Source organism: Chlorocebus sabaeus, chromosome 11 (genome assembly GCF_047675955.1).
Source record: "Chlorocebus sabaeus isolate Y175 chromosome 11, mChlSab1.0.hap1, whole genome shotgun sequence".
In the NCBI taxonomy this organism is placed as follows: Eukaryota; Metazoa; Chordata; class Mammalia; order Primates; family Cercopithecidae; genus Chlorocebus; species Chlorocebus sabaeus.
The window spans coordinates 64,703,166-64,723,688 of record NC_132914.1 but is presented as its reverse complement, the minus strand read 5'-3'; positions in this window follow the sequence as shown (position 1 = coordinate 64,723,688).

The window sequence follows — 20,523 nt, the reverse complement described above, 5'->3', positions numbered from 1 at the left end:
CATGGTGGAGGATATTCACTGATCTCCAAATAATGTGCAAGTGTACAATGCTGCATGAGCCATGATTATCTCCCTTAAGGAGTTTACAATCCAATAAGAAAAGAAAGGGACATACACAATGTAATATAATACAAGTTGGATGATGATAAGGGCTGTAATAAAGGTAGTAATTTATGGTTGTCTAAAAGTAGGTTACATAAAGGGAGTATCGTTTAAAATGGACTTTGAACTTTTGGTAGGTGGAGGTGTCAGATAGATATTTTAAGCAAAGAAAAACATCACGTACAAGGGCAGGAAATAGAAAATTGCAGCATGTATTCAAAGAACAAGTAATGCAGGAAGGATAGGTTGTGGTGGACATCTGTTACTTTTGCTTACTCAGTATTCGCTCTCTATTCTCTTCATCATAGTAACTCTTTTCCCTTGGGGAAGCACATCTATTCTTATTATCTGAAAAGTAGAGTTGACCCCATTGCTGGATTCAGAGTGGGGCCTGTGACCATGGCTTGACCAATCACCACCTTCGTCTTCCTGGAGGGAGTGATTCGTTTAGAGCTGAGCATAGAATTCAAGTCAACCAATGTGCCAAGACTGAATCCCAAGAATTTTGTTGGAATTTTAGGAAAGAGTCAATCTCTTTCCATAAGATCACTAGCTGTGAGGATAACATAAGCCTGGAATTTCTGAGTCTCTCTGAGGAGAGTGCTTACCACCAAGAGAGACCAGCACATTTATACACTTAGATGTTGCCATGATGGAGGAGACTACACATCCTCCCAATGTTTAGCCAGTCCAAATTGCTTTCTGTCACTTGTAACCATAAAAATCATCAGTCCATGAGTGCCCCACCAAGGAACTTCATTCTCTCGTCAACAAAAAGTAGAGTCACAGAAGGTTTTGGGAAAGTGATAGATTTTGATTCTCCACACCAAAAACAGTTTGAAGGTGGTGTCATAGGCAGGAAACTGGGTATAAGATTTTTTACAAAGGCAAGGTCAATGATATGAATTGTGGCTCTTTGTGAGTTTCCTTTGTGAGTTCATGGACTCATCATTGTCATCATTTTGGAAGCTTACTGTGCCATAGGCGTTGTTCTAAGCACTTCACACACATTAACTCATGTAATACTCATGCAACCCCAAGAGACAGGTTCAGTTACTCTCATTTAATGCTCACACCAACTCTATGAGGAAGGTCCAGTTATTATCCCCATTTTACAGAAAATTTTGTTCATTTTTTCCTCTAGAATAAAGTTTCATGCAAATGGCAGTTCACTATTTTATCTCCACCATCAAGAATAGTTCGTGGGACATTACAGGTTCTCAATAAATATTTGTTTAGTGAAATGAATAAATGAGTGGTTCAGGAATCATCATAACTCTTCCTTCAAATTCTCTCCTGAAATGCTCCCAGTAACATGATCACCTGGGTAACCCAGAGGAGCATTACTTCTGTGTATAATTAATCATTTATGTCAATGTGATGAGAATGCAATGAGACCCCCTATTATCGGGAGCCGATAGCCTGAGGTGAACAGGAAGTAGGTGGTATCTGCAGGGGCAGCAGGGAGGCATGGGCACAAAATTGAGGTGCAAGCAGGTTAACATATCCCCAATGTCTCACAACTAATCAAATGGCAGTACCAGGATTTCAACCCTGGGAGTCAGGTCCCAGAGCCCATTCACAAAGAAGACAAGTGCCAACACCATGAAGTCTTGCAAGCTCCAAATTTCCTTCTCCAGTGACCCATCCTTTCTCCCCAATAACCTGGATGTCCATATTTAGAATCACTTCTTTGACTTAGGAAAGGTGGTTGGGAATGTTGTTTCTAGAATGTCCCTGTTATATTGTTACTTGAGTAGGAGAATAGGGGCGGGCCTTTTCCCATTGAAATATCAATCCTATTGAAACATCAGCAGAACCTTAAAGGGCACAGGTAAGTTTTGTGGGGGTTTTTTGTTTTGTTTTTTTGTTTTTTTGAGATGGAGTCTCACTCTGTCGCCAGGCTGGAGTGCAGTGGCACAATCTCAGCTCACTGCAACCTCCGCCTCCCGGGTTCAAGGAAATTCTCCTGCTTCAGTCTCCCAAGTAGCTGGGACTACAGGTGCCCACCACCATACCCAGCTAATTTTTGTATTTTTAGTAGAGACGGGGTTTCACCATGTTGGCCAGGATGGTCGCAATCTCTTGACCACGTGATCTACCTGCCTGGGCACAGGTAAGTTTTAAAGAGAAAAATGTGGAGGAATTAGGATATTGGGGCACTACTCAGGGAAATACTGAATCTTCCTGGTGTTGGCAAAAGGTCACCTGGTGTGGGGTTAAAGAAAAAAGGGACACAGAAAGAGAATTTGTTTCCTAACATGAATATCATGTCTCCTTCAAAATGTAGATTTCTGGCAAAATTCCCAAAAGCACATTCTTGCAATGCTGTGCATACTTCCATAAATGGCCCTTGCCTGTGTTGTTTCAGTCAGTCCTTGGATACAGCAAGAAGAAGTCGAGCCTCCCAAGTACTGTCACTGTCAAGTTCCTTCTCTCTGCCAGACCTTCCCACAGCCCCAGATGGTGTAGCTTCTCCCTCCCTCTCATTTCCTGAGCAGGTGGGAGAAAGGAAAGAGTTAGAAAAGAGGCAAGAAGCATAGAATTTGCCAGTACTAACCCTGGCTCTCACCCACCCATCCAGCATGGCTGGTGCCAAACTGGCAGTAGATGTGTAAGTGGTTGAAGTAGCCTCAGGCCCATGCCTCCCTGGTGCCCCTGCAGGTACCACCTACTTCCTACCTACCTCAGGCTACCAGCTCCAATGGGGGTATCATTCAATTGACATAAATGATTAATTATACACAGAAGTAATGCTCCTCTGGGTGACCCCGGTGATCACATTAATTGGAGCATTTCAGGAGAGAATTTGAAGGAAGAATCATCATGCTTTCTGAATTACTCATTTATTCATTTCATTAAACAAATATTTATTGAGAATCTATGACGTACCAGGGACTCCTTTTTTTTTTTTTTTTTTTAGATGCAGTCTCGCTCTGTCACCCAGGCTGGTGGAGTGCAGTGGCACGATCTCAGATCACTGCAACCTCCACCTCGCTTGTTCAAGCAATTCTCCTGCCTCAGTCTCCCAAGTAGCTGAGATTACAGGCGCATGCCACCACACTCAACTAATTTTTTTTTTTTTAGTAGAGACAGGGTTTCACCATGTTGGCTAGGCTGGTTTTGAACTCCTGACCTCAAGTGATCCACCCGCCTCAGCCTCCCAAAGTGCTAGGATTGCAGGCACAAGCCACTGTGCCCAGCCACCAGGGACTATTCTTGGTGATGAAGATAAAACAGTGAACTGCTATTTTCATGGAATTTTATTCTAGTGGAAAAAATGAATAAACAAAGTAATAAGTATACAAGCTCATGACCTATGATAAAAAGTGCTATAAAGAAAAATAAATCTGGATAAGGGTAGTTAGAGAGGAAGGGATTGCTAATTTAGGAAGAGTTGTCAGGGAAGTCTTCACTGAGGAAGTAGAGGCAGCAGCGAGCCAAGTGAAATTGGAGGGAACATTATACCCCAGCTGAAGGGGAAAAACAGGAGACAATCATTCTTGGCATGTTTGAGGATAAGGAAGACTGTGTGGCTGGAACAGAATGAACAAGCAAAAGAGTTACAGGCAATGAAGCTGGTGAAGGAAACTTGGGCTAGATAAGAATTTTGTATTATATGTAGTTTTAGGACGATGGGAAGCTATTGGCGGATTTTTGTGCAGAAGAGTGGTATGAAGTGATTTGTATTTTAAGAGGTGATTAAGGCAGAAAGAATGTAAGAAGGCAGGTGAGGGAGCAAGGAGACCAGTTGATCCAGGTGAGAGATGAAGGTGGCCTGAATCAGAGTGATAGTGGTGGAGATGGGAGAAGTGGGAAGGCTGTAGATAGATTTTGAAATTTAGAGCCTTCGTCTCATTTTGTGGCTGTGTCAAGGAAACCTCTGATGACTGTGTTACTTGCCATTGGCTCACCTATGATGTCAGTCATGCAACTGAGATCGATAGTTCCCAGGAGCTCACCTTCACCTGGCTCTCTCTGCAACACCAAAGTAGCCTCTGCAGGCAGGTACACCCAGGAGTACAGGCTGGAGGCATTTTTATGCCAAGAGCAACCCTCGCTCAACAGGGGACTGGAGCTAGAGGGCTAAATGTTCCAACCTCCTGTCTTTCAGGTGGAAGATTCTAGAAGGCATTCCACGTACTTCTCAAAGATCCGCCTATACTGGTGACCTTGGACACACCCCCTCATGTTGACTTGTACTCCTTCCCTGTTTCACTCTCCTGACTCTCTCCCGCTATCCTCACTCAATTCCTTGCCTGAGTCTCTGCTTTGAAGGAACTCAACAAAGATAGGGCATTTCCCACTCTATTCCCACAGTTCTCTCTTTATGCCCAAGGTTGTTGAGGAAAACTTCCAGGAGACACATTCAGGGAAAACATCCAGTCTATCATTTTCTTTCAAGAATCTATGGGGTTTACAACCAGAAACAGACCTTCCAACCCTCAAATTCTCCAAAATAGCCATCATCCATCCCCACTTCAAAGATCAACATCTACAGCCTAGTTTATGAAAATTCAATTGAAAACCAATTGTGCATTAAAGGGGAAAATAATCAGAGACCTCTTCTTGGCAGGCGAATACAGGATACTATAAACAAAGTATAGTCTCCAAATACATAGATGGCTTTGTAATGGACCTGGATGGACACATTGCAGAGTTTATAAACAATAAAAAGACAGCGATGCAGCTGAGTGATAATTCAGCTGAGAGATAATATCTTTCAATGCAACTTGGCAAGAATCACTTAAAGTGCATTGGCTGGTAGGATCTGAATGTTCTTTATTAGAAATGACTATAGATTAAAGAGATATGAGACAAGTGAGTAACACAAAGCAGAAGAAACCCTTAAATCAAAATGGACATTTTAATAACTACACTTTAAATAAATCCCCCTCTGAAGTTTTCTAATGTTTAACAGCTGCAAATAAATATGACACTGGGAGAAGCTAATCAAAAAGTTTAATAATGCAGGAAACAAAAGAGCAAAAAAGAAACTGAAACATCACATCTTCAACCCCTTTAGGCTTCTAGCCTCTCTCCCTCTCTGGTGCTACCATATCCCCAGCACTGCAACACCCCAAGCTAAAACCTTGTGGAGCCAAACGGCCTGGGTTTGAATCTCAGCTCCGTCATGGTTCATCTCTGTGTGCCTGGGCAAGTGTCTTAGCCTTCCAAGCCTTAGTGCTCATGGCTATAAAATGGGACTAAGCCACCTGATAGGGTTGTTGCAAGAGTTAAGTGGGCTAATACATATGAAGGCAGAGTAAATACTCAATAAAATATCAGCTATTGCTTTACTATTACTATCTTGCTAAAGGAGCAGAAGAGAGCTAGAGGCAAAAAAGAAAACAGATCGAAAGAATAGAAAATAGAGGGAAAGGGAGCCTTAGAGGCAACTGAAAATTTGCTAAGTCACAACGATGTTCAGGCAGTGCACCCAGTAAGGCTGACTAACTGGCCTGGGTTTAGATGGGTCGATGCCCCACTTAGTTAATAAATTATGACTATCACTCCTACCTTGGCTTTTGAATTACTCAACCACAGAGAATCCACAGGATGTAAATCTTTACAATCCTTTAAGAAATCAATATGGTAACACATATCAAAGGCTATATTGTATAGCTGTAAACACTGTATCCCACTCCTGGGAATTTATTCAAATACAATTGAATACGGGGTTGATAACCTCCGCACAGTCGAAGATCCACATGTAACTTTTTTTTTCCTTGGAAGTGTAACTGTCACCAAACCATGTATAACTTTTTCTTTTTATTTTAGGTTCAGGGGTACACGTACAAGTTTGTTATATAGGTAAACTCAAATCATAGGGGTTTGTTGTCAGATTATTTCATCACCCAGGTGTAAGCCTAGGTATTACACCTGGTTGTTTTATTAGTTATAATAATAACTAATAGTTCTTATTAGTTAGTTATTTTTCCTGCTTCTCTTCCGTCTCCTACTCTTCACCCCCCAGTAGGCCCCAGTGCTGTTCCTCTCTTTGTGTCCATGTATTATCATTTAGCTCCACTTGTAAGTAGGACTATGCAGTATTTGGTTCTCTGTTCCTGCGTTAGTTTGCTAAGGATGATGGCCTCCAGGTTCATTCACATTCCTGCAAAGGACATGATCTTGTTCTTTTTTATGGATGCATAGTATTCCATAGTGTATATGTACCACATTTTCTTTATTCAGTCTACCACTGATGGGCATTTAAGTTGATTCCATGTCTTCACTATTGTGAATAGTGCTGCAATAGACATACACTTGTATTTGTCTTTATGATAGAATGATCTCTATTCCTTTGAGTATATACCCAGTAATGGGATTGCTGGGTCAAACAGTAGTTCTGTTTTTAGCTTCTCAAGGAATCACTACACTGCTTTTCACAATGGTTGAACTAATTTGCACTCCCACCAACAGTGTATAAGTGTTTCCTTTTCTCCGCAACCTTGCCAGCATCTGTTATTTTTTAACTTTTTAATAATAGCCATTCTGACTGGTATGGGATAGTATCTCATTGTAGTTTTGATTTGTATTTCTCTAAAGATCAGTGATTAAGCTTTGCTTCATATACTTGTTAGATGCATGTATGTCTTCTTTAGAAAAGCATCTGTTCATGTCCTTTGGCCACTTTTTAATGGGGTTGTTCGGTTTTCTCTTGTAAATTTAAGCTCCTTATAGATGCTAGATATTAGACCTTTGTCACATGCATAATTTGCAAATATTTCTCCCATTCTGTAGGTGGTCTGTTTACTCTGCTGATAGTCTTTCACTGTGCAGAAGCTCTTAAGTTTGAGTATATCCCATTTGTCAATTTTTGCTTTTGTTGCAGTTGCTTTTGGTGTCTTCCTCATTAAATCTTTGCCAGTTCTGATGTCTAGAATGGAATTGCCTAGGTTGTCTTCCAGGGTTTTTATAGTTTTACATTTAAGGCTTTAATCCATTTTGAGTTGATTTTTGTAGACGGTGTAAAGAAGGGGTCCAGCTTTAATCTTCTGCATGGTTAGCTAGTGATACCAGCACCATTTATTGAATAGGGAGTCCTTTCCCCGTTGCTTGTTTTTGTCAGCTTTGTCAAAGATCAGATGGTTGTAGGTGTGTGGCCTTGTTTCCGGGCTCTCTATTCTGTACCGTTGGTCTATGTGTTTGTTTTTGTACCAGTACCATACCATTTTGGCTCCCATAGTCCTGTAATACAGTTTGAAGTCAGGTAATATGATGCCTCCATCTTTGTTGTTTGCTTAGGACTACCTTGGCTATTTGGGAGTTTTGTGGTTCCATATGAATTTTAAAATAGTTTTTTTCTAGTTTTGTGAAAAATGTCACTGGTAGTTTGATAGGAAAATCATTGAATCCATAAAATGCTTTGGACAGTATGGCCATTTTTATATTGATTCTTTCTATGAGCATGAAATGTTTTTCCATTTAAGTCATCTCTGATTTCTTTGAGAAGTGTTTTGTGATTCTCACTGTTGAGTTCTTTCATCTCCCTGGTTAGCTGTATTCCTAGGTATTTTGTTCTTTTTATGGCAATTGTGAATGGCATTGCCTTTCTGATTTGGCTTTTGGTTTGGCTGTTATCAGTGTATAGGAATGCTAGTAATTTTTGTATGTTGATTTTGTATCCTGAAACTTTGCTGAAGTTGTTTATCAGCTGAAGGAACTTTTGAGATGAAAACTATGGGGTTTTCTAGATATAGAATCATGTCATATGCAAACAGGGGTAGTTTGACTTCCCATCTTCCCATTTGGCCCTTTCTTTCTTTCCTTTGCCTGATTGCTCTGGCCAGAACTTTCAATACTCTGTCGAATAGGAATGATGAGAGAGGACATCCTTGCCTTGTGCTGGTTTTCAAGGGGAATGCTTCTAGCTTTTGATCATTATTTATGATGTTGGCTGTGGGTTTGTCATAGATAGCTCTAATTATTTTAAGGTATGTTCCTTTAGTTCCTGGTTTATTAAGAGTTTTTAACATTAAGAAATGTTAAAATTCATTGAAAGCTTTTTCTGTATCTATTGAGATAATTATGTGATTTTTGTGTTTGGTTCTGTTTATGTGATGAATCACATTTATTGATTTTTACAGGTTGAAACAACCTTGCATCCCAGGGATGAAGCCTACTTGGTCATGGTGGATTAGCTTTTTGATGCACTGCTGGATTTGGTTTGCAAGTATTTTGTTGAGGATTTTTGCATCGATGTTCGTCAAGGATACTGGCCTGAAGTTTTTTCTTTTTTTTGTTGTGTCTCTGCCAGGTTTTGGTATCAGGGTGATGCTGGTCTCACAGAATGAGCTGGGGAGGAGTCCATCCTCCTCAACTTTTTAAAAGTAGTTTTAGTAGGAATGGTACCAGCTCTTTGTACATCTGGTAGAATTAGGCTCTGAATCCATTTGGTCCTGGGAATTTTTTTATTGTTAAGCTATTTATTACTGATTCAATTTTGAAGTTCATTATTGATCTGTTCAGGGAACCAATTTCTTTCTGGTTCCATCTTGGGAGGGTGTATGTGTCCAGGAATTTATTTATCATTTCCAAATTTTCTAGTTTATGTGCATAGGGGTCTTCATAGTAGTCTCTGATGATTGTTTATATTTTGTGTGGTCAGTGGTAACATCCTCTTTGTCATTTCTGATTGTGTTTATTTTGATCTTTTCTATTTTCTTCTTTATTAATCTAGCTAGTGACCTACCAATCATCAATTTTTTCAAAAAAATCAATTTCTAGATTTGTCAATCTTTTGAAAGGTTTTCATATCTCATTATCCTTCAATTCAACTCTGATTTTGGTTACTTCTTGTCTTCTGTTAGATTGGGGTTGGTTTGCTCTTGCTCCTCTAGTTCTTTCAGTTGTGATGTTAGGTTGTTAAATTCAGATCTTTCTAACCTTTTGATGTGGGCATTTACTGCTATAAATTTCTCTTTTACCATTGCCTTAGCTGTGTCCCAGAGATTCTGGTATGCTGCATCTTTGTTCTTATTAGTTTCAAAGAACTTCTTGATTTCTGCCTTAATTTCATTATTTACCCAAAAGTCATTAAGGAGCAGACTGTTTAATTTCCTTGTAATTACATGATTTTGAGAAATTTTTTTAGTCTTGATTTTATTTTTATTGCATTGTGGTCCAAGGGTGTGTTTGGTATGATATCAGTTCTTTCGCATTTGCTAAGGATTGTTTTATGTTCAATTGTGTGGTTGATTTTGTAGTATGTGACATATAGCAATGAGAAGAATGTATATTCTGTTGTTTTGGGGTGAGAGTTCTGTAGAGGTCTATCAGATCCATTTGGTCCAATGTTGAGTTCAGGTACTGAACATCTTTGTTAATTTTCTGCCTTGATGATCTAATACTGTCAGTGGAGTGTTAAAGTCTCCCACTATTACTGTGTGGGAGTCTCAGTCTCTTTGTAGGTCTCTAAGAACTTGCTTTATGAATCTGGTTCTCCTGTGTTGAGTGCATGTATATTTAGAATAGTCAGGTCTTCTTGTTAAATTGAACTTTTTACCATTATGTAATACCTTTCTTTGTCTTTTTTAAATCATTGTTGGCTTAAAGTCTGCTTGTCTGAAATTAGGATTACAACCCCTGCTTTTTTCTGATTTCCATTCGCTTGGCAGATTTTCCTCTACCCTTTTATTTTGAGCCTATGGGTGTCACTGCATATGAGATGGGTCTCTTGAAGACAGCATACTATTGGGTATTTTCTTTTTTATCCAGCTTGCCACTCTGTCCCTTTCAAATGGGGCATTTAGCACGTTTACATTCAATGTTAGTATTAGTATGTGTTGATTTAATCCTGTAATTACATTTTTAGCTGGGTATTATGCTGGCTTGTTTGTGTGGTTGCTTCATATTGTCACTGGTCTGTGTACTTCAGTGTGTTTTTGTATTGGCTAGTAACAGTCTTTTCTTTCCATATTTAGTGCTGCTTTCAAGATCTCTTATAAGGCAAGTCTGGTGGTAATGAACTCCCTCAGCATTTTCTTATCAGAATCTTATTTCTCCTTCACTTAGGAAGCTTAGTTTAGCTAGACATAAAATTCTTGGTTGAAGATCTTTTTTCTTTAAGAATGTTGAATATTGGCCCCCAATCTCTTCTGGCTTGGAGAATTTCTGCTGAGACATCTGCTGTTAGTCTAGTCTAGTGGGATTCCCTTTGTAGATAACCTGCCCTTTCTCTCTAGCTGCCTTTAACATTCTTTCTTCTATTTCCACTTTGGAAAATTGGATGATTATGTGTATTGGTGATGATCTTCTTATGTAGAATCTTGCAGAGATTCTCAATATTTCCTGAATTTGACTGTTGGCATTTCTAGCAAGGTTGTGAAACTTTTCATGGACAATATCCCAAAATATGTTTTCTAACTTGTTTGCTTTCTCCCCTTTCCTTTCAAGTGATGCCAGTGATTTGTAAATTTGGCCTCTTTACAATCCCATATTTCTCAAAGGTTTTGTTTCTTTTCATTCTTTTTAATTTTTGTCTGTCTTGAGAACCAGTCTTGAAGATCTGAGATTCTTTCCTTAGCTTGTTCTATTCTGCTGTTAGTATTTGTGTTTGCATTGTGAAATCTTACATGTTTTTTCAGCTCTATTAGATCAGTTAGGATTTTTTATACTGGCTACTTCATCTGTCAACATCTGTATCATTTTGTTGTGATTCTTTATTTCCTTGGAATGGGTTTTGCCATTCTCCTGAATCTCAGTGATCTTCATTCCTATCCATATTCCAAATTCTATTTCTGTCATTTTAACCAACTCAGCCTGGTTAAGAACCCTTGTTGAAGGACTAGAGTGGCTCTTTCAAGGACATAAGACATTCCAGCCATTTGAGTTGCCATTCTTGTGTTGGTTCTTCCTCATCTCTGCCTGTGAGTGTATCTTTAACTGCTGGGCTGCTTCTGATTGAAGTGGTAAGATGGGCAGGACGGTTGTGCTGGAGTTCCAGGTCAGGTGATCCTGCCCAGTGAGGAGAATTGAGGACTGGGACCTGCATGGAGAAAAGTCTGGCCACTTTTCTGTGAGGTGGGTGCTCTGTGCTAGGGGTCTGGACCAGCCCTTGGTCCCATGGATTCTCTGGAGCCTGGAGACTGCAAAGACAGCAACCTTCCCCTCCCACTGGGAGCTCTGTCCCAGGGAGTCACAGAGCTACTATAGGCTCAACTGTTGCAGCAGGGGGGTTGCTGGAGACCCAGGCCAGGAGGACCTGTCCAGCGAGGAGATATGGGATCAGGGACCCACATAACAAACAGTCTGGCCACTGTTTCATAGGACTACTGCAGTATTCTGAGGGTTCACTCCAGTTCCTAGTCACCTCTAATTTTCTCATACCTGAAGGTATCAGTGGTGAAGGCCACAAAACAGCAAGATGGAGGCCTGCTCCTCCATCCCAGGAAGGTACAGCCCCATTGCCAGGCCAAACACACTGGTGGGGGTGACTGGGGACCCTGGTTAGAAGGTCCCACCCAGTGAGGAGAAGCAGGATCGGGGGCCTGCATTAAAAAGCAGTCTGGACACTTTTCTGTAGAGCAGCTGTGCTATGATGGGGGTCTACTCCAACCCCCAGTTACCTCAGACTCTCCAAACCCAAAGTCAATAATGGCTAAGCCTTCAAAACAGCAAAGATGGAGGTCCACCCCTCCCTCTGGGAGCTCCATCTCAGGGAGGTTTGGAACTGCTATTAGCTGGTGATATGGTTTGGCTGTGTCCCTACTCAAGTCTCATCTTGTATTGTAGTTCCCACAATCCCTACACACCGTGGAAGGGACCCAGTGGGAGGTAACTGAATCATGGGGGCAATTACTTCTATGCTATTCTCATGATAGTGAGGGGGTTCTTTTGAGATCTGATAGTTTTATAAGAGGCTTTTTACCTTTTGCTTGACACTTCTCCTTCCTGCCACCATGTGAAGAAGGACGTGTTTGCTTTACCTTCTGTCATGATTGTAAGTTTCCTGAGGTTTCCCCATACCTGCAGAACTATGAGTCAATTAAACCTCTTTTCTTTATAAACTATGCAATCTTGGGCAGTTCTGTATAGCAGTGTGACAACAGACTAAAATAGTAGATTGGTACCACAGGGAGTGGGGTGCTGCTATAAAGATACTCGAAAATGTGGAAGCAACTTTGGAACTGGGTAACAGACAGAGGTTGGAACAGTTTGGAGGGCTCAGAAGAAGATGGAAAAATGTGGGAAAGTTTGGAACTTCTACAGACTTGGAGGGCTCAGAAGACAGAAAGATGTGGAAAAGTTTACAACTTCCTGGAGACTTGTTGAATGGTTTTGACCAAAATGCTGACAGCAATATGGACAATAAAGTCCAGGCTGAAGTGGCCTCAGATGGAGATGAGGAACTCATCGGGAACTAGAGCAAAGGTGACTCTTGTTATGATTTAGCAAAGAGACTGGTGACATTTTGTTCCTGCCCTAGAGATATGTGGAACTTTGAACTTGAGGTAAATTGTTTAGGGTAACTGGCAGAAGAAATTTCTTAGCAGCAAAGCATTTAAGATGAAGCAGGGTGGCTGTGAGCAGTGGCTTATGCCTATAATCCCAGCACTTTTGGAAGCCAAGGTGGGCGGATCACTTGAGGTCAGGAGTTCGAGACCAGCCTGGTGAACATGGCAAAACTCCATCTCTACTAAAAATACAAAAATTAGCCAGGCGTGGTGGCACATGCCTGTAATCCCAGCTACTCGGGAGACTGAGGCACGAGAGTTGATTGAACCTGAGAGGTGGAGGTTGCAATGAGATCACACCACTGCACTCAAGCCTGGGTGGTGACAGGATGAGACTCTGCCAAAAAAAAAAAAGAAAAAGAAAAGATACAGCAGAGCATAAAAGTTTAGAATATGTGCAGCCTGATGATGCAACAGAAAAGAAAAACCTATTTTCTGGGGAGAGATTCAAGCCCCAAGCTGATGCAGCTTCCACATGTTGTTGAGCCTGAAGGTACACAGAAGTAAAGAATTGAGGTTTGGGAATGTCCACCTAGATTTCGGAGAATGTATGGAAATGCCTGGATGTCCATGCAGAAGGTTGCTGCAGGATTGGGGCCCACATGGAGAACTTCTGCTAGGGCAGTGTGGAAGGGAAATGTGGGGTCCAAGTCACCACACAGAGTATCCACTGGGGCACTGCCTAGTGGAGTTGTAAGAAGAGGACCACTGTCCTCCAGACCCCAGAATGATAGATCCACCAACAGTTTGCATCATGCACCTGGAAAAGCTGCAGATATTCAATGCCAGTCCATGAAAGCAGCTGGGAGTGGTGCTGAATCCTGCAAACCTATAGGGGCAGAGCTGCCCAAGGCTGTGGGAGCCCACCTCTTGCATCAGCATGACCTGGATGTGAGACATGGAGTCAAAGGAGACAATTTCGAAGCTTTAAGATTTGACTGCCCCGCCGGATTTGAGACTTGCATGGGGCCTGTAGTACCTTCATTTTGGCCAATTTCTCCCATTTGGAATGGGTGTGTTTACCCAATGCTGTACCCCCATTTTATCTAGGAAGTAACTAACTTGCTTTTGATTTTACAGGCTCATAGACAGAAGGAACTTGCTTTGTCTCAGATGAGACTTTGGACTTGGACTTTTTGGTTAATGCTGGAATGAGCTAAGAATGTGAGGGACTGTTGGAAAGGCATGATTGTGTTTTGAAATGTGAGGACATGAGATTTGGGAGGGGCCGGTGGGGGGATGATATGGTTTGTCTGTGTCCTCACCCAAATCTCATCTTGAATTATAGTTCCCATAATCCCCATGTGTCATGAGAGGGACCCGGTAGGACATAATTGAATCATGGGGGTGAGTACCTCCATGCTGTTCTTATGACAGTGAGGGAGTTCTCATGGGATCTGATGGTTTTATAAAGGGCTTTTCTCCTTTTGCTCAGCACTACTCCTTCCAACATGTGAAGAAGGACGTGTTTGTTTCCCCTTCTGCCATGATTGTAACTTTCCTGAGGTTTCCCCATCCCTGCAGAACTGTGAGTCAGTTAAACCTCTTTCCTTTATAAACTACTCAGTCTCAGGGAATTCTTTACAGTGCATGAGAATGGACTAATACAGCTGGAAAACACTGGCAGGGTGGTTGTAAACCTTGGTTGGGAGATTTTGCCTAGTGAAAAGCAACAAGATCTGGTACCTGTGTGAAAGAGCAGTCTGGGAGCCTCTTGATAGAGCTGCTACACTGTGCTGGGGGACTGCTCCAGTCCCTAATCACCTCGGATTCCCCAGAGCCCAAAGGTATCAATGGTTAAAATTGTGAAACAGAAAAGATGGCGGCCCACCCCTCCCTCTGGATATTCCATCTCGGGGAGGTGTAACATTGCTACTTGTAGCTGGCTGGAGTTCCAAGCCAGTGGGTCTCATCATGTGAGGTGCTGTGGAAGCAGCATCTGTGGAAGCAGGGCCTGCACACTGTCACTGCTCAGCACCCTGGATTCAGCCTCGTTCCTAGGGATATATGTAGGGGTCTAACCTCCCACTTTGCCAGAGTTGCAGCTGCTTATGCTGGGAAGCCTGAGTATATAAAACCCCTGGAGCTTTGAGTGTGCCTGAGTAGTTTCTCTGACAAGACTCTACGTAGCTGTCTGTATCAGACTGAAGGCCCTGGTGGAGTGACCTGAGGATTGAAAAGATCCATGGGAGAAGCAGGGGTCCCTGGGGTCACTTACTCAATCACTGCTTCCCTGGGCAGGGGAGATTTCCCTGGCTCCACATCACTCCTGGGTGGGTGATTGTCCTGCCTTACTCTTCTCCATTCACCATGGGTTAAGTTGTTTTCTTGATGAATCTCAATGCATGTACAGGAGTATTAATTTGCCCTTTCTATTTCTCTCCATGAGAGCAGGGCACACTAGCTGCTTCTAGTCCACCATCTTGGCCATCTCCCCAATGTATAACTCTTGACCCCTCAAAAACTTAACTACTGATAGCACACTGTTGATTGGAAGCCTTACCAATAATATAAACAGTTAATTAGTATGTATTTTATATGCTATGAGTATTATATATTGCATCATTACAATACAGTAAGCTAGTAAGGAAATGCTGTTAAGAAAGTAATAAGAAAGAAAATGTATTTACTATTCATTAAGGAGAAGTGGATCATCATAAAGGTTTTCATCCCTGTCTTCTTCAGATTGAGTAGGCTAAGGAAGAAGAGGAACAGGAGGGGTTGGTTTTGCTGTCTGGGGTGCTGGAAACTTAAGAAAATTCACAAATAAGTGGACCTGTGCAGTTCAAATCTGTGTTGTTCAAGGGCCAACTGTACAAGAGAAGCAGCAGCTGTGGACACAGAGATGCTCGCGGAGGTGCTATCTATGAAGGCAAAACACCACAAGCAACATCAAAAGTCCAGGAATACAGGAATAAATAAACGAGTTGTCATTCATTTCCTCAGAGGAAGTTACGCACGATCACAATTCTTATGAAAAACAGAAACTACTAGAAATGTGAAGTGTTTATGGCATAAGTTTCAGCAAAAAAGGTAGCATAGAAAATTGAGAGCACATTCTGATATGATTTATAAATGATATATGAACAGGAATTATAGAATACACAAGAATAGGTAGAATTACTGAATTTTTTCAAAACTGTTTGGAATATTTCTTATATATATATACCAGTACATATATAGAAGTACTAATATAAGTACATATATGTACATATATATACCTCTGCCTCCTGGGTTCAAGCTATTCTCCTGCCTCAGCCTTCCGAGTTGCTGGAATTACAGGCACCTGCCACCACACCTGGCTAATTTTTTGTATTTTTAGTAGAGACCTGGCCATGTTGGCCAGGCTGGTCTCAAACTCCTGGCCTCAGATGATCCTCCTGCCTCAGTCTCCCAAAGTGCTGGGATTACAGGCATGAGCCACCATGCCCGGCCTGGAATGCTTACAATATTTTAGTAGTTAAAAGTGGCAAAGGGTTGGGGATAGAATGGCCCTCCCAAAACTCCATGCTGAGAAAAAAAGGGATAATGTATCTAAATAACCTGCCAGAGTTCTGTTTTTGCCACAGACATCATTAACCCACTGGGGGCTTTTGTGCAAATTAGGAAAAGTAGCCCCTCTCAAAGTATGCTCTTCCTAGAATGCGGACATTTCCTTTGTCTGGAGCTCTCTTCAGAGCCTTGATGTCTTCCACAGGAGGCCCGTGGATATAGCATTCTTCGAGGAACATGTTGGCAGAATTGCCAAGAAGGCAGCTATTGTAGACCCGAAGATTAACTACTTTAGGCAGTATGCAGATGAGAACTAGGACAATGAGTTGAATAAACAAATATGAGTCATATAAAAGCTGAATTATATGGCATGATACAGTGGCCCCTGATCTTTTTTGGCACCAGGGACTGGTTTCATGGGAGACAGTTTTTCCACAGATCAGGGAGGTTTTGGGGTGAAACTGTTCCACCTCAGATCATCAGGCCTTATTGGATTCTCATAAGGAGCATGCAACCTAGATTCCTCATATGCACAGTTCACAATAGGGTTTGCATGCCTATGAGAATCTAATGCCACTGCTGATCTGACAGGAGGTGGAGCTCAGGCAGTAATGCTCGCTCACCTGCTGCTCACTTCCTGCTGTATGGCCAGGTTCTTAACAGACCACGGACCAGTACAGGTCTATGGCCCAGGGTTGGGGAACTCTGATATAATAGAAATTAGATCTCTCTCCCCCTGACATCAGCAAGTTATATACTTTCTAAGCATTACTCTCCTGCCTACTGAAAACTATATTTAGACTAAACCAAGAAAGATACTGCACTAAAGGTCTCACAAAAAGATACAAGTCTCAGAGGTAGAAGAAAGTAAATTTGCTCCACTAGGCTGTCTATTCCTCCACCAGACACAGTACCATTGCAGGCCTGTGATGAAGGGGTGAAGACAAGTGACCATGGTGCTGCAGTAGGCCCCAGAGTCCAGAGTCCTGGGTCCCTTGCAGGGCAGACCCTTGTTAGCTTCCTTCATGTCTGCATGCATCAAAGGAACCTAGCATGGACCTCAGGCAGCTCACAAGATGGGCTGTGTCTTTCCATGGGGACTACGGATATGTGAAAGCGTTCAGGAGCACATAAAACATGTTCTCTAAGAGGGAGCCTTTGTATTCAGCTCCCTGTGGTCAGGGACGGCATTTTTGGAGCCAAGCTCCAGAAATATTTGAAGAGTCAAACCACCCCAGCATACTAACGAGAAATGAGAAAAGGTAGTTTCTACTCTGGGTGAAGAATCAGTGAGAAAGTTCCTCCTCCCTACCTTGGTTCCTATACATCCCAGTCCCATCAGACTTTGCTGATAAGTCTTCTTTGACACATGTGGGAAACATTTTCACTAGAGGTTAAAGGAAGCTGGTTTGGGACTGAAGCAAACAGCTATGCAAGGTCATATTGAGTTCAGTGCAGAATGTCACATCTCAGATGTTCTTTCCACATCCTTCTGCTGGGGCAGTGGCCTCTACTGAACCTGAAGGTGTGATTTCTCTCGGGTGACATGGAGTGCATGCCTGGCAACGCCTCGAGAGCTGCAGGGCAGAGTGACACAGCCCCAGGGAGTGGCTACCTTCACTAGGAAGCAGGTTTCTAAAACCAGCATTTCAGGATCCTCCAGGCATCCCTTTGGCCTGCTCACCTCCAGCTTCTGTGTCCTATAGCACGGTATTTACTGACAGGGAGAACCCCTCTGCCAGCCAAACCTGCACAGTGCCCCAAGCATAGGACAAGTGGGTGACCAAGGGCTATGTTACAGGCCCCTTTCCAGCAGCCAAAGGACACACGTCCCAAATTTGATGGGGTTTTTGCCCTTGGTACACATAGACTTTCAATTTTCTGGAGTAACTCCCCCTTTTGTTATGGTTTGGTAAACAAAAGGCAGTCATCAGGAAGCTACTAATACAAATGTCACCATGCACATCACCCTGCCGAAAACCAACAGCGGCCTGTTCAAATGCCACAGGATATTGAGAAAATGATGAGGAGGCACTGGAGACAAAAAAGCCTAGCTTCTCCTCTTCCTGGTCATGCTGCAGACAGCTTACTGTCTTGGCAGCCCTCCAACTCTGCTTTCTTTTCTAGAAGCTCTAGGTACCCAGGCTGCAAAGCTGTGCCTGCCTGTCTGCTCATTCCAAGCACGTTTGCACTCTGCTTTGAAGGGGGCAGCCATAAATAAAGCACAGGCTGGGGATTCCTGGACAGGCTTAGCATAATCACAGCCCTTCCTTTGAAAGAAGGAACCGTATTCTGAGATGTGCCTGTGACTGGTGGTTTACCTTTAAATCTGTCACCAGTAGCTGGTCAAAAGGTTTTATTCTCTGTAACCCCCAGTTTGGTAGACAAGCCTTTTTCAAAATGGAAATGTCTCCCTGATCCACTGACAGGCAGTTTGGAGATGGTATGCTGATGCCAGTCAAAGCACGCTGTGGTGTTCTATTCTTCTTGCCGTGGTGCAGGCTACATCCTCTGCCCCAAGGAACATCCACCCAACCTCAAGGCCAAGTCCAACTCTCTAAGATTCAGATCAGATTCCTTCATTTAACGAAAATAGATTAAGCACTCCCTTTGTGAGCCTGAGAGACGTGCTCTGTGCCATCATTGAACTATCAGTCTGCCAGGGAAGATGACAATTAACAGTGATATGTGTACAGCCTACGGATGTATCTGCTATGGCAGTAACTTCATCTGAGTAGGAGTTAGAAGGTGACAGAAGGATTTCACTTCTCCCCAAATCCTTCCTGGCTTTCCCTGGGCACTATGATTGCTCCCTTCTTGTGTTTTGTCAAAGGCACATATCCCATCTGCTCACTGTGTGATATTTCTACACGTTGCCTGCCTCCCATCCCCCTCACCATTGCCATTTTATTAAGAGGCCTTCAAGGTCACAGACTGTCCTATGAAATAATTATCTGTCAAATGTTCAACAATTGAAATAAATAAATCTCGGAAAATTTGTTTGCTCTGAAAAGCAACTGTTGTCTGCCTAATACTAAGTGATCAATAGGTTTTTAAAATCTCTGAGTAATCTCAGCAGTGACAGTGTATTTGACTATATGGAACAAGCACGCAGATCCACGTGGGCGAGCAGGTGAACAAAAGCAACATTAGTAGTTAATGCAAGGATGAGTTAATGGAGGCAATGGGGTGAGGGAAAGACGGCAGGATGTCTTCACAGTCACTGAATCGGAGGTTAAAACAGCCAGCAGCAAGGGCTAGGGCAGAGGCAAATATCAGGGCAGATTTCACCCTAGTGTTTCTGAATTATTTGCATTCAAATAATGAGGCAATTTACTGAAATTGTGTGGAAGTTATTTCAATGCCGCAAAGATATTTAAAATTGTATTAACTCATTTGTACAGAATGCTGAATACATCGTGATAGCAATTAGCAATACAGATAGCATAACTCAATACAGTTATGATATGATCAGTTGCAAATACCCTAAAACATTCTCAAATGTTAACGTATAAATGAATTACCTGGGTATCTTGATAAAATTCAAATTCTGACTTAGTAGTGGGTTGTGATCCTGTATTTCACACAAGTTCCAAGGTTCCATTGGTCCACACATCTCACTTTGAGTAGCCCCCACTAAAAGGTCAGGAGAACAAGCTGTGATTTTGACAGAAGGCACTATTTCTCTTCTTTTAAAATTGTATTTATCTATTAAATATTTTCAAACTGTGAAATTAATGGTCATTATTGTGAATTTGGGAACTGTAAAACATACTGTGAAAAAATATTAAATCATCTTCAATCTCAACATCCAGAGATAATCAGTATAAACATTTTGACGTGTTTCCTTCTAATCCCTTTTTCTTTTGCATCTTACTCGCCACAATTTTTCTACCTTGATACTGTTTCTTTTCAAACTGTAGATGTTCCACATGTTGTTATTTGAAAAATATGGTTTGTATCATCCCATACATTCAAGTCCCCCAGAGCACAGAAGTTAAAGAAAGAGTACCTGCCCTTGTTTTCTAGTGAAAGAAAATAGTAAATACACAATCAGGTAATACATAAGATTGAACAGATAAAATTCTGATTTTGAAGCACTTTATAATATTCTATTTTACAGCTGATTATAATAAAGTTAACCAATCTTTCCTTCAGACATTCAAATGATTTCCTTTCTTTTGTTCTTGCATATACATGTATGTTTTAAATATATAGACTATGTGGAAAATCCTTGCAGCCCAATTTTTGCATAGTCCTCTGATGATTTCCTTCAAATAAATGACTGTAAGTGAAATTTCTGGGTCATAGGGTGTGTAAGCTTTTAATACATATTGTCAAACGGGACCCCAGAAATGTTGTACCCATTCCTGTGGTGAAGGAGTCTGGAAAGCTTCACCACATCTTCACCAGCATTGGGCATTATGTGTTTTTACATTTGTCAGGTTATTTTTGTTTACATTCCCTTTCT